Source organism: Balaenoptera physalus (assembly GCF_965194825.1).
Source record: "Balaenoptera physalus genome assembly, chromosome: X".
NCBI lineage: Eukaryota > Metazoa > Chordata > Mammalia > Artiodactyla > Balaenopteridae > Balaenoptera > Balaenoptera physalus.
Genome location: NC_138903.1, coordinates 35,251,928 through 35,264,839, shown reverse-complemented (window position 1 = coordinate 35,264,839; position 12,912 = coordinate 35,251,928).

Sequence of the window (12,912 nt, the reverse complement as noted above, 5' to 3'; positions counted from 1 at the left end):
TGTGCAGTCCCTTTTGCCTTTCATCTTAGAGAATCCAATCATTCCCTCAGTTACTTATGTCAGCGCCTCCTCGTCCATCCCCTTCAGTGAGGTTCCTTCATCCATTTGTAATACAGTTAAATTCTTTTTATCACAGTCTGCATTCTATCCTGGGATTCCTACCTGGGGACCTTTTTTTCTCCAATAGTGGGAAACCTGACTCCCATTATTCTCAACATATTTACTCATTTGCTCAAACTTAAAATGCACAAATAACTTCAAAATTGCTAACCCTTACAATTGTACAAAGAAAACCTATTAAGTAGGGTTCAATATTTGTTTGCAGTTTTTTTTTATCTCGAGGTAAAATTTTCATAAAACCAACTGCACAGATATTAAGTGTACAATTCGATGAGTGTTTGACAAATGCATATGCCTGTGTAACCCATACCCACATTAAAATGAGAATATCTGCATCACCCCAGAAAATTCTTCATGCCCCTTCACAGTCCAGTTACCTCCCCCGCCCCCAGAGGTAACGCCAACCTGATATTTTTCACCATAGATGAGTTTGCCTGTTCTAGAACGTCATATAAATGGAATCATATAGTATGTAATCTTCTGTGTCTGGCTTCTCTCACACAGAATCATGCCTATGAGATTTATCCATGCTGCTCTGTAGCCTTTTAATTAGTTTAGTAGTTTCCAGGAATGGAGTCAAGACAGTAGTATGCTGGTAAATGTTTAACAACCAGGTCCCCGAAAGAAAAAAAAAAAAAAAAAAAGCCCTGATTTGTAGCATTCGCTAATTTTTGTGGCATAAATACTGCCAACATTGCCAATTTCAAGATACTTTCCAAAATTTCACAAATGGCTCTGGTGAGCTGGTACAAGCAGGCTCCAGCACAGCACTGACAGCAGAAGCTAGAGGCCCCCTTCAGTGGTGGTCTACCAACAAACTAGTGAAACCCTTATTGTATTATCTTCTGTAGTGCCATAGCGACCAAGTGGTTTGCGAGATCAGAAGTCTCTAAAAAGGCTTTTGATGAGAGTATATCCAGTCAGTCAAATATTGAGGACCTATTCTGTAACAGCCACTACTTGGATGCATGTTTATGAGAGGTCTGCTGTCCTTTGTTTCTTTGGCATCTAGGCAATAGAGGGTCCTGCCTAGCTCTCAGTAGGCTTATCACAAGGAATTGTGGTAGATTTGGCCCACTGAAGCTTTTTGGCCTTAAGTCTGTGGAATTCTGGGGGTCTTTTTAAAGCCATATTAGTCCACTTACGGTGACACTAATTCAAACAGCTGAAATTAGGAAGATGCATCTGCCAGCTTCTGCCTCTGGCAAGTTACAAAATAAGGGTCAGGTGCAGCCACATGTCACCTAAAAGAAAGAAGACACATTACGGTGTGGCAAGGAGATTTTCAAAGAAATGGTCTGGGGTGAAATCCTCAGCCACTTGAGCAAGCAAGAGCTCTTTCCGCACGGCCTGGCCCACTTAGCCCCTGCAGCTTCCACGAAGAACATTCAAGGCAGGCCTTTCTCCCGGCTGCTTTTATTTTACATTTTCTAAGTGCTTTTCTTAAAGATGTTTAGAATTAGGGCCAGGAAAAGGGAGGGAATTGGAATAGGGAAGGAAAATCCTTCAAGATCCTCCTCGGGGCTTTTCTTCAGGTGGAAGTCCCTTTATACTGCAGAGCTGTGGGTGAGAACCATTTGAGTTCATTAACACCCTCTTCAAAACAGCACGTGACACGTAAAATAGATAGCTAGTGGGAAGCAACCGCATAGCACAGGGAGATCAGCTCCATGCTTTGTGACCACCTAGAGGGGTGGGATAGGGAGGGTAGGAGGGAGGGAGATGCAAGAGGGAAGAGATATGGGAACATATGTATATGTATAACTGATTCACTTTGTTATAAAGCAGAAACTAACACACCATTGTAAAGCAATTATACTCCAATAAAGATGTTAAAAAAAAAAAAAACACGTGAAAAGAAAAGCTTCTCTTCCCCATACCAATCCCTGAATTTGGCTTTCATAGGTTAGTGTGTGGCCAGGGCCTCTGAAGGCTGATAAAGCAGTATAATAAGCAGCTAATGCAATCCAAAGACCTTGAACATCTCATGTAGACGCTGCTTAATAAAGATAAAACAATGGTTTTCTCTCTCTGCAATCCAGACTTCACTAGAAGCCCTATTTTTTTTTTTTTTTTTTTTTTTTTTTTAAATTTGTTTATTTATGGCTGTGTTGGGTCTTCGTTTCTGTGCGAGGGCTTTCTCTAGTTGTGGCGAGCGGGGGCCACTCTTCATCGCGGTGCGCGGGCCTCTCACCATCGCAGCCTCTCTTGTTGCGGAGCACAGGCTCCAGACGCGCAGGCTCAGTAGTTGTGGCTCACGGGCCCAGTTGCTCCGCGGCATGTGGGATCTTCCCAGACCAGGGCTCGAACCCGTGTGCCCTGCATTAGCAGGCAGATTCTCAACCACTGCGCCACCAGGGAAGCCCGAAGCCCTATTTTTAATACAATCGCTCTCTGGGTATTTCATCACCATCATTACTAAAACCACATGCCCTGGACTTCCCTGGTGGCGCAGTGGTTAAGAATCTGCCTGCCAATGCAGGGGACACGGGTTGGAGCCCTGGTCCGGGAAGATCCCATATGCCGCAGAGCAACTAAGCCCGTGCGCCACAACTACTGAGCCTGCGCTCTAGAGTCTGCGAGCCACAACTACTGAGCCCACGTGCCTGGAGCCCATGGTCCGCAACAAGAGAAGCCACCGCAATGAGAAGCCTGCGCACCGCAAGGAAGAGTAGCCCCCACTCGCTGCAACTAGAGAAAGCCCACGCGCAGCAACGAAGACCCAACGCAGCCAAAAATAAATAAATAAATAAATAAAATTTTTTTAAAAACAAAAAAAAATAAAATAAAATCACATGCCCTGTCTACCCCACCTGTCTCTTTTCTATTCCTCTTTGGATACAGTCTCTCATCAGACCACATGTCCCTGTTTCTGATTCAAGACCATGGTTATGATATCACTGTATCAGGTCTCAGCCTGGCACTCTCGGCCTCCCTCTCAGTGGTGCATCCCTGTTCTTGAACTTGCAGTCAAACCAGACTCGATGACTATCCAGTGCTCCTGCTGCCTTTAATCCTACGCTCCACCTGACCCCCATGCTTGGGCCAAGAACACTTCCTTCCCCCACTCATCCCTGCTAACCAGGGTTTCCTTCCTTGCCTCCACCAAAAAGGGGGAAAATCTATTCTTCTCCAACCAAGAAAGCAACTCACATCCCACCCACTGCAGAGTGTTCTTTTCTTGATCCAAAAGTGACACCATGTATTGTCCATGTAGGATATTTCCAAGTCCTCTCTGCCCCCAACCATACCTTATCCCACTCTATGCCCTAAAAGCCACCATAGATGAGCTATTCTGGACATCAAAGGCCAGTGCACATTCCAAGATTGAGGAAAATGATAACTCATGCCGGATGAGGAATCAGCCAACAAAAGGTACAGCAGACGTCCTCAAGATCAAAGATATGAAGTGAGTGGGTGAGGCTCCCTCCTCCCACCTTCCTTTGCTCCACATAGATGCTGATAGATAGTCCGATGGTCACACAGTCTTGTGTGCACATACACAGGCACAGTCTACAAATTACTGTTACTCTTTAGAGACACCCACACCCCACAACCCTTGTAACACAGCACACACCCTGCACCCTCTCTTTTCTTACTGTGGCACTGGGCTTACTAAAGAACTCAGTGCAGAAAAAGGCTTGACCAAGGCTTTCCACAATAGGTTACATAGGAAATTTTTAAATATATATCTCCTACATCAGCTTAATATATTGTGAACTTTTGACTGCAGTCTTTCCAGTGTATAAGCTGAATTTTCTTTCACCTGAGTTTTATAGCACTTTGAAATTCATCTCTGTGCCATAGTGCCACCGAGTCGTTGCAGAGCATTTTCTGCCGGACTTCGTTGAGGGTCCCACCTAGGCCTTACCTGTCTTGAATCATCGGTAGTTAGCACAGATCTTCTACATATCGGTTACATAAATGTTTGCCCAATCGCTGTTAACTGTTTTCACACAGCACACTGGCTGGATCAAGTGTGAGTCCTCAGGATGAGGGGACTGTATCTGTTTTATTTTTTGCACAGAACCTAGCCCATGCAATTTAATAAGTTCCTTTGAAAATCGATGCTCTAACTTGTATCAGCTTCCACTACCTGTCTTTCTTGTCTCTGCATTTTTCTTTGTCAGCCAGACACATTTGCAAAAAGGTAGGGAAACCAGGAAGGCAGAGATATCTTGTCCGCTGCCTTTAAAAGCTAAACAGGAACAAATCGTTATCCGTGACCTCACTGTTATCGCCTTTGGAAATAAACATCAAGGACTATGGTTTTAGATAAGAAGTGAATGACATTAAGACCAGGAAAAGCCTTAATAGATGATTGAGCCCATTTCACCAGCTCCCTCAGGCCACCTGCCAGTTCGAGAACACGAAGTAACCCTATCAGCCAGCTTCACAATTAGAATGAATTCATAAGAAACAAAAGATCTTGTTTTCATGGGAAAATATCCTTTGTGATATCCAACAAAGGGAGAATAATTTTGAAAGCGTGTGACTTGGGGTCCCATCCTGCAGTTCTTGCACAGACAAAACTCTCATTGACTTTATCAATAGAATTGTTGCTACATAAAAGTCTTTTGCAAAATTTCCATGATGCTTCAAAGCGCATTTTAAGTGCATCAGCCCCAGCGGCCGCCCTCCCCCATTTTAATAAAGCCGGAGAAGGTTTCTCTTAGATTGCCCTATTGTGCAGCAAGAGACGAACGCAGTACAGGCTTGGAAGCTGATGGACACTCCTCACCCCCACCCCTGCAGACACCATCACACTAAAATCCATGACGATAGAGAGAAGGTCAAATTTCAACTGATCTCTGAGCTCAAATTTTCCATTTCAAATTGCTTTCGCCAGGTAGACAGAAAACGATTTCTTGCAGGCTTCCATAAAAACCATCTCCAAGTAAAATCCACATTTTTCAAATAGATAACAGTATAATGATCGGTATTGCTATTCCAGCTATGGTTGAATAGCAAGCAGTCCTATTCCTTTTTATGTAGTAGGCTCCTTAAGAGCCTCAAAAGACGAAATTGGGCCTTCAATACTGCTGGAATGAAGGACAATGGGCCTGATCTCTTCTTTTGAATTCTCTTAGCAAATGTACTGCATAAAATAGAATGCAATGCTAGGAAAGACTTCCCTTCTCAAAAAAAAAAAAAAGGCAGTATGTGTTCTAATAGATTATCCATTCTCACCCATATCTGTGTTGTTGTTCACTCAATTGATGCAATTTTTAGTGGGTAGCATTTTCTTAAACTAAGAAAAAATATTCTTACTTTAATTCATGAGTTTTTACCCTAAAATACTAAGTAATAGTTTCACAAATGGGCATAAAAATGGGGGAGTCTGTGGCCTCTCCCCTGGAACTTTTAAGAATCAGGAGGATGTTTCCCAGTCTGAGATGGCGTAGGCCAGCAGCTAGCTTCTCTGTATTATGCTTATCCTTAGTCATTAGGTGTGACAGAGACACCTATTAGCTTCCCAATATCCATTCTCTTCTTCATTAGAAACAAAGCTCTGATTTCCTTCCCCAGAATTCCTTGCAGTTAGGTATGGCCTTATGGCTAAGTTCTCACCAATGAAATTTATATAGAAGTGTTGTCTGGTATTTCTGGGAAGATCTTTAAAATAAAGGAGACCAACCCGTCTTCTCCTTCCTCTTTCCTGCTGTTTGAAACACATATGTAATGCTGATATTCAGTGGCCTTTTTGAAGCATGAGGTGACCTTGGGAATTGAAGCCACATGCAGCTGAACAAGATAAGAAGGTGTTGGTGCCTGCCACAGTGACGCCATCATACCAGGTTGTCTACATATAAACTGCTTTTACATAAAAGAGAACGGGATTTCTAGCTTGTTTAAGCCACTGTTAATTTATTTCCTGTTATACGCAGCCAAACGTAGAGCAAATTAACAGTTGGCATATACACCAACAAAAATGTTTCTTTGATACCTGTAACAAAAGGTTATATTCATATTTGAAGGAGATCAAACATTCTTTTAAAAAGTAAACAGTTTTTGTGCTTACTCATAAAATTTTTTCTGATTATGAAAGTAATACATTTCTATTTTGGAAAGCTTAAAAAATACAGAAAAGCAGTAAGAAGAAAATTATACTTGTCTCTAATTCTACCAATCAGAACAAATGCTCTTAATACTTTGGATTTTACACAAAGGTGTAAAATTAATATAGAAATCCTCAAATCTTAAAGCCAAAAGGAACCCTAGAAGTCATATTGTCTGGCATTATACCAGAACCCTCTCTGATGTCTACCCAGCTCCTCCTTCAATAGTCCCAATAGTGAAGAGCTCAAAGCTTTATGAAATAGTTTAGTCCACAGCTGGAGTCATTTTATTTTCAGTTCTATCTTATATTAATGAAAATTTGCCTCCCTAACATCTGAAACAACCAAAACTGAATGTTTTATCTCTAGAATATCATGTTCCTTTAAATTCTGAAGATAAACACAAAAGCTGTATTTTCCGTAATCAGCCACAAACTATGTGTCAAGCATTACGGCACGAATGAACACATAGCTCATGCCTTAATCCAGGTGACAGATAGTGAAGGCAAACGAGGTGAGGACAGAAGTAAACATGTTCAACAGACTTTTTTTTTTTTTTAATGACAGGATTTGGTAACCAACTAAATATGGAGGGTCAAGGAGCCAAGGAATAAGGTGGGTGTTGATGTCTTCAGTGAAACGGGTAATATTCAAATAGCAGCAGAAGTGCATTTGCAAATTAGTGGTAGTGGTGGGGAATCAGGGTAAGAGGGTTCAAAGAGATAAATTTTGAAAATAAATTTTTGACATACCTATAGATCACTCAAATAGGGATTTGCCGTAGAGAGTCAAAAACATATGTCTGGAGTACAGGGGGACATTATCTGCTATATTGTCCTCTTAATTCAGCTCTTAGAGACAGTGGAGGGATTAGAGTGCTGTGCTCTTGAGTGCTATTACGGTCAAAGAATTGAAGAATATGGGGGGCTTCCCTGGTGCAGTGGTTAAGAATCCGCCTGCTAATGCAGGGGACACGGGTTCTAGCCCTGGTCAGGGAAGATCCCACATGCAGTGGAACAACTAAGCCCGTGCACCACAACTACTGAGCCTGCACTCCAGAGCCCGCATGCCACAACTACTGAAGCCTGCATGCCTAGAGCCCGTGCTCTGCAACAAAGAGTAGCCCCTGCTCGCCACAACTAGAGAAAGCCTGCACACAGCAACAAAGACCCAATGCAACCAAAAATAAATAAATAAAAAATTAAAAATTTTTTAAAAATTAAAAAAATATATGTATGGCTTGCTCTAGACACTGCCATCCTCCCTTGAAAGGTTCATGAAAAAGACACAAACACACACACAAAAATAACAGAAAAGGAAAAATTAAATAAATCCTTATCACTTTATGGTCTTAGACCCCCCAACCCTGCTCCCCCAAAAGACACTCTGATGTTTAGGCTGGGTCATGTGGAACATGTGTTCATTTGGTGCATAACCTTTCCTATGTTACTTAGCCTACATGCCTTCAGCCCAAAGCAGATTGTGAGTGAGCCCTGCTAATGTTTCACTTGCCTCCAAGTTTGGGATCTTACCATGCTGCAGCCCCATGTAAAGAAAAAAGAAAAGTGAGTTAGTTGGTTGGCTATGATTCAAGATGATAGCCCTGAGTAAGCTTATCACTTCTGCCATATGGATGGCAGAGAACGAAGAGAGAGGAAGAAAGTCTCCCATGGCGGGGGGTAGCCCCTGACCCCTCCCACTTCAGCAGTGTTTCAGGGAGCCTAGCAAGCCAGCCACACCCTAGAGCTGACCTGTTAACACACATTGACTGTGCCCACTGGCAAACATGGCATAATCATGTCCCAGAATCTGATGATTCCAAAACAATACTCCTCCTCCCCAGAGGTAGATTGAAGGGAGGAGGGAAAACAGAATATTCCTCCTTCAGTAACTTATATAGCCAAAGGAATTATAACTTTGGGACAGTTTTCTAGACTTACTGGCTTATATTAAACTTGGGACCAATTAAATCCCCCTGGTTATTTTCATAAGAATCTCCTCCATCATGTACCCATGTAATTAAATTATGAACACTTCATGAGAAATTTGCATTTATCTCTGTTAGTTTTAATCTCATTGTTTTTGTTTCCTAATTCCAGTCTATGACAGTTATCTTTCAATCTTCATTTCATCATCTAACATGTTACCTAACACTCCCAGCCTATTTCTCCTAGCTTTGGTTCACTTCTAAATCTGCTTCATGTGGCTTTGGGCTCTTCATTCAAATAGCTGATGAAAGTGAAAAAAGAAAAGGCCAAGTTCAGGGGTCTGGAACCCACAACCGAAAACCTCATTCTAGGTTGACAGAGATGTAATATTTTTTAACATTCAAGTTACCTTGAAACTCCCCAACCGAAGAATATTTGGCCTTTACTTTTTCTATGTTGACCACAAAGGCAACATGACTACCAAATAGTGGTTTAAATCATGCTATTCCACCGGCCATTCCATTATTCTGTCAGTCTTGGGACTCTATTTTTAAAAAGGAAATGAAAATAGTTAACATTTTAATTATATATAAATGCAACACCAGAGAGATAGGTTTAACAAAATGCTCATTGTAGTCATTGCCTCTAAACATTCAAGCTTTCATGTGTATATGTGACAGATTATATCCCTAATCTGTTTGCATCAAGCCTGGAAGAAAGAAATTTTATAACTAGTAGCAATATTTTCTTATGTACACTTGCCACACAAAAGCTTATTTTTTTTTTTTATAAATTTATTTATTTTTTTATTTTTGGCTGCGTTAGGTCTTTGTTGCTGCGCAGGCTTTCTCTAGTTGCGGCGAGCGGGGGCTACTCTTCGTTGCGGTGTGCAGGCTTCTCATTGAAGGGGCTTCTCTTGTTGTGGAGCACAGGCTCTAGGCGTGCGGGCTTCAGTAGTTGTAGCACGTGGGCTCAGTAGTTGTGGCTCACGGGCTCCAGAGCGCAGGCTCAGTAGCTGTGGCCCACAGGCTTAGTTGCTCCGTGGCATGTGGGATCTTCCCGGACCAGGGCTCAAACCCATGTCCCCTGCATTGGCAGGCAGATTCTTAACCACTGCGCCACCAGGGAAGCCTCAGAAGCTTACTTTAAAAAGAAGACATACAGATGGCCAAACAAGTACATGAAAAGATGTTCAACATCAGGGAACTGCAAATCAGAAATACAATGAGATACCACCTCGTACCTGTTTGAATGGCTATTTTCAAAAATGAAAGAAATAACAGTGTTGGCAAGGATGTGGAGAAAAGGGAACCCTCGTGCACTATTGGTGAGAATGTAAATTGGTGCAGCCACTGTGGAAAAGTAAATGTACCCGTACATTCAAGAGACACTTAGGTTGACTCCATATCTTGGCCATTATAAATAATGCTGCAGGGCTTCCCTGGTGGCACAGTGGTTGAGAATCTGCCTGCCAATGCAGGGGATACGGGTTCGAGCCCTGGACTGGGAAGATCCCACATGCCGCGGAGCAACTAGGCCCGTGAGCTACAATTACTGAGCCTGCGCGTCTGGAGCCTGTGCTCCGCAACAGGAGAGGCCACGATAGTGAGAGGCCCGCGCACCGCGATGAAGAGTGGCCCCCGCTCGCCGCAACTAGAGAAAGCCCTCGCACAGAAACGAAGACCCAACACAGCCATAAATAAATAAATAAATACATACATACATACATACATAAGATTTTTTAAAAAAAATAAAATAATGCTGCAGTGAAACATGGGGGATTAGGAGGACAGAGAAGCCAGGGTGGTGAAAATAAAATAAAGAAAATCCAGATGTACATACCACAAATATGAGAAAGAGATAGAGATAGATAGAGAGAATAAGACCAACTGTCTCAATTTTTCCCTGTCTCTCCCTTCCTCCTTGGCTCCCACTTAAGGACATCCCTATGGGGACTTCCCTGGTGGTCCAGTGGTAAAGAATCTGCCTTACAATTCAGGGGACGCGGGTTCGATCCCTGGTCAGGGAACTAAGATCCCACATGCCACAGAGCAACTAAGCCCATACGCCACAACTATTGAGCTTGCGTGCCTCAACTAGAGAGGCTGCGTGCCACAAACTACAGAGCCTACGTGCTCTGGAATCTGCGCGCCACAACTACAGAGAAGCCCGCGCACCACAACTAAAGAGAAGCCTGTGCGCTGTGATGAAGAGCCCGCGTGCCGCAACAAAAGATCCCACATGCATCAACGAAGATCCTGCGTGCCGCAACTAAGACCTGACGCAGCCAAAAATAAATAAAATAAATAATAAATAAATCTTTTTTAAAAAAAGACATCCCTATGAAAAAAATTAGAGCAAAAGCAGTAAAGGATTTATGTCCCCTGCATGCTATCGACAGAGCAGCCAGTGCTGTATTAACGATTGCTATGTCACATCATACTTCAAAGTAAGGACGCAATTTCCTATTCTTCATCCATGAGTTATCTTTGAAACTCTGTGTTTGGGTTTGTCCAGAGCCACTGGACAAACTCATTCTCAGCAAAGTATTTTATCATTTATTCAAGTAAGACTGTGTGGCTTAAACCTTAAGATCAATTGAAACTTCCTTTTGCTCTAGCAGCTCATCAATGCCCAAAGAGACTTTGAGACAAAGGGCAAGATGAACAGCGTAAGAGGGAAAGTTCACAGTGGACAAGGTAAAAAAAAAACAAAAAAAAAAAACTCAAGGGCTAGTTCTCTCTCCAGAACTAATTAGATGCATGACCTTGGAAAGCCACTTAATCCCCCTGAGTCTCAGTTTTCTCATCTGTAAAATGGATATATGACCACTTTTCCTCTGAGAACCAAAACTGTCTACGCCACACTCAGCCTGGACACTGAGAACCCAAACCACACCTTACCGGCTACACTAACGTGACTTCGCTATTCCATTGTCTTCATTAGTATTACTTTACTTTTCCAGGATGGTTTGATTTTTTATTATGGGATCTTGCCAAGAGAACCATCAACTCTTCGCTAGAAAGCATCAATAGATAATTTGTACTCTAGTATTCACTGAATCCCTCATTTCAAAAGCATCATCTTGCTGTTTTCACCAATCCGGGACATATGGTGATTCTCATCCAATCCTAGTCAAGCCTCCCTACATTGAAAGATTTGCCTTAAACCAAACTTCCAATTCGCAATAAACTCTAACCTTACCTTCCTCCCTCTGAGACAGTATCAAAGCAAGAAACTCAGCTTTGTCTTATCATGTGTTGGTGATGTTTGGGAAGCCAGCTTTCAACACCTCCCAGAATCATTGTGCTAATATATGTGAAAATTCTTTGAATGCTGTGAATGAAAACATGAGTTGGGGACTTCCCTGGTGGCACAGTGGTTAAGAATCCGCCTGCCAATGCAGGGGACACGGGTTTGAGCCCTGGTCTGGGAAGATCCCACATGCCGCAGAGCAACTAAGCCCATGCGCCACAAATATTGAGCCCACGTGCCACAACTACTGAAGCCCACGCGCCTAGAGCCTGTGCTCCGCAACAAGAGAAGCCACCGCAATGAGAAGCCCGCGCACCGCAACGAAGAGGAGCCCCCGCTCGCCGCAACTAGAGAAAGCCCGCATGCAGCAACGAAGACCCAATGCAGCCAAAAATAAATAAATAAAAAAATTTTAATCCCTTTAAAAAAAATGAGTTGGTAGAACGACCATGGGCTAGCCTTTCCTCTCTCCTGTGTGATATCTTTGCAGTGGGCAGTAAATACTACCCTGCTAAATTGGAAGTGCCGGTATGCCAGAAGGGGATGTAAACATCCCTGTGAATGATGACTTGCTGAAAGTATTGTAAGATGTTGGGGGCTCCTGTACCCACCATTGGAAGGAGAAACTTTTTCACCGGTACCTGCCATTGGACTGTTCTAATTAACCTACGTAGGCAAGAAAGTTTCATGGTACAGTTGTCAAACCCAAGTTGACCTTTTAATCTAAGATATAACTAGACAATGGCTGTGCAGATGGGTGGGTGGTACCACTGATGCCTCCACTTGAGTTGCCAAATGTAGGACAGGCTTTTCAACCTGAGGATTCAAAGAATACCACTTTAATTTGGATTGAGTGCACAAACTTTACACATGCTAAAATTGTTTAGTTTGGTTTACATGGTTTATATATTTTTCAGACCCTTCTCGTCACCCAAATGTGATTAATTCATCACTATACGTCTCTACACTTTTTGTAGTGAGTCCACCCACCCATCTCTGTTTCATGTATATGTATGAAATTTAACTTCATACCACAGCAGTTACTTAGTCCGAATTATAAACATAGCATCCTCAACTCTGAAGAATGTGGCCAAAATAAGGAAGTGGCAAAACAGAGTGTGAATTAGCCAAAGGAGGCTAATCATTAACCAGGAAACTCAAAGTGTTTCACATTATGGTCAAGTTAAGCATTCAGCCCAGTGCTTGACATGAAGAGCACCTTCAATAAACGGTGTGTGATCAAAGCTTGGTTCGGGTCTGTCTTGATACAAATATGTTCCCACAATATATCTAGCAATGTCTGGCACGAAAGAGGTATGATAATATGTGTTGATTGATGGGCAAGACAATTCTCAAAAAAAGGAAGATGTACAAAAAAATATTCAATGTCACTAGGTAACCAACAAAATTCATATTTAAATGAAGTATCATTATTTGCCTATTCATTAGCACAGCTACAAAAGATGGTACACAGTGATCTTAAGGGTGGAACCAGATGACCAGTGTTACACAACACTAGTGTGGGTACAAATAGATACAACTGGTCTAGA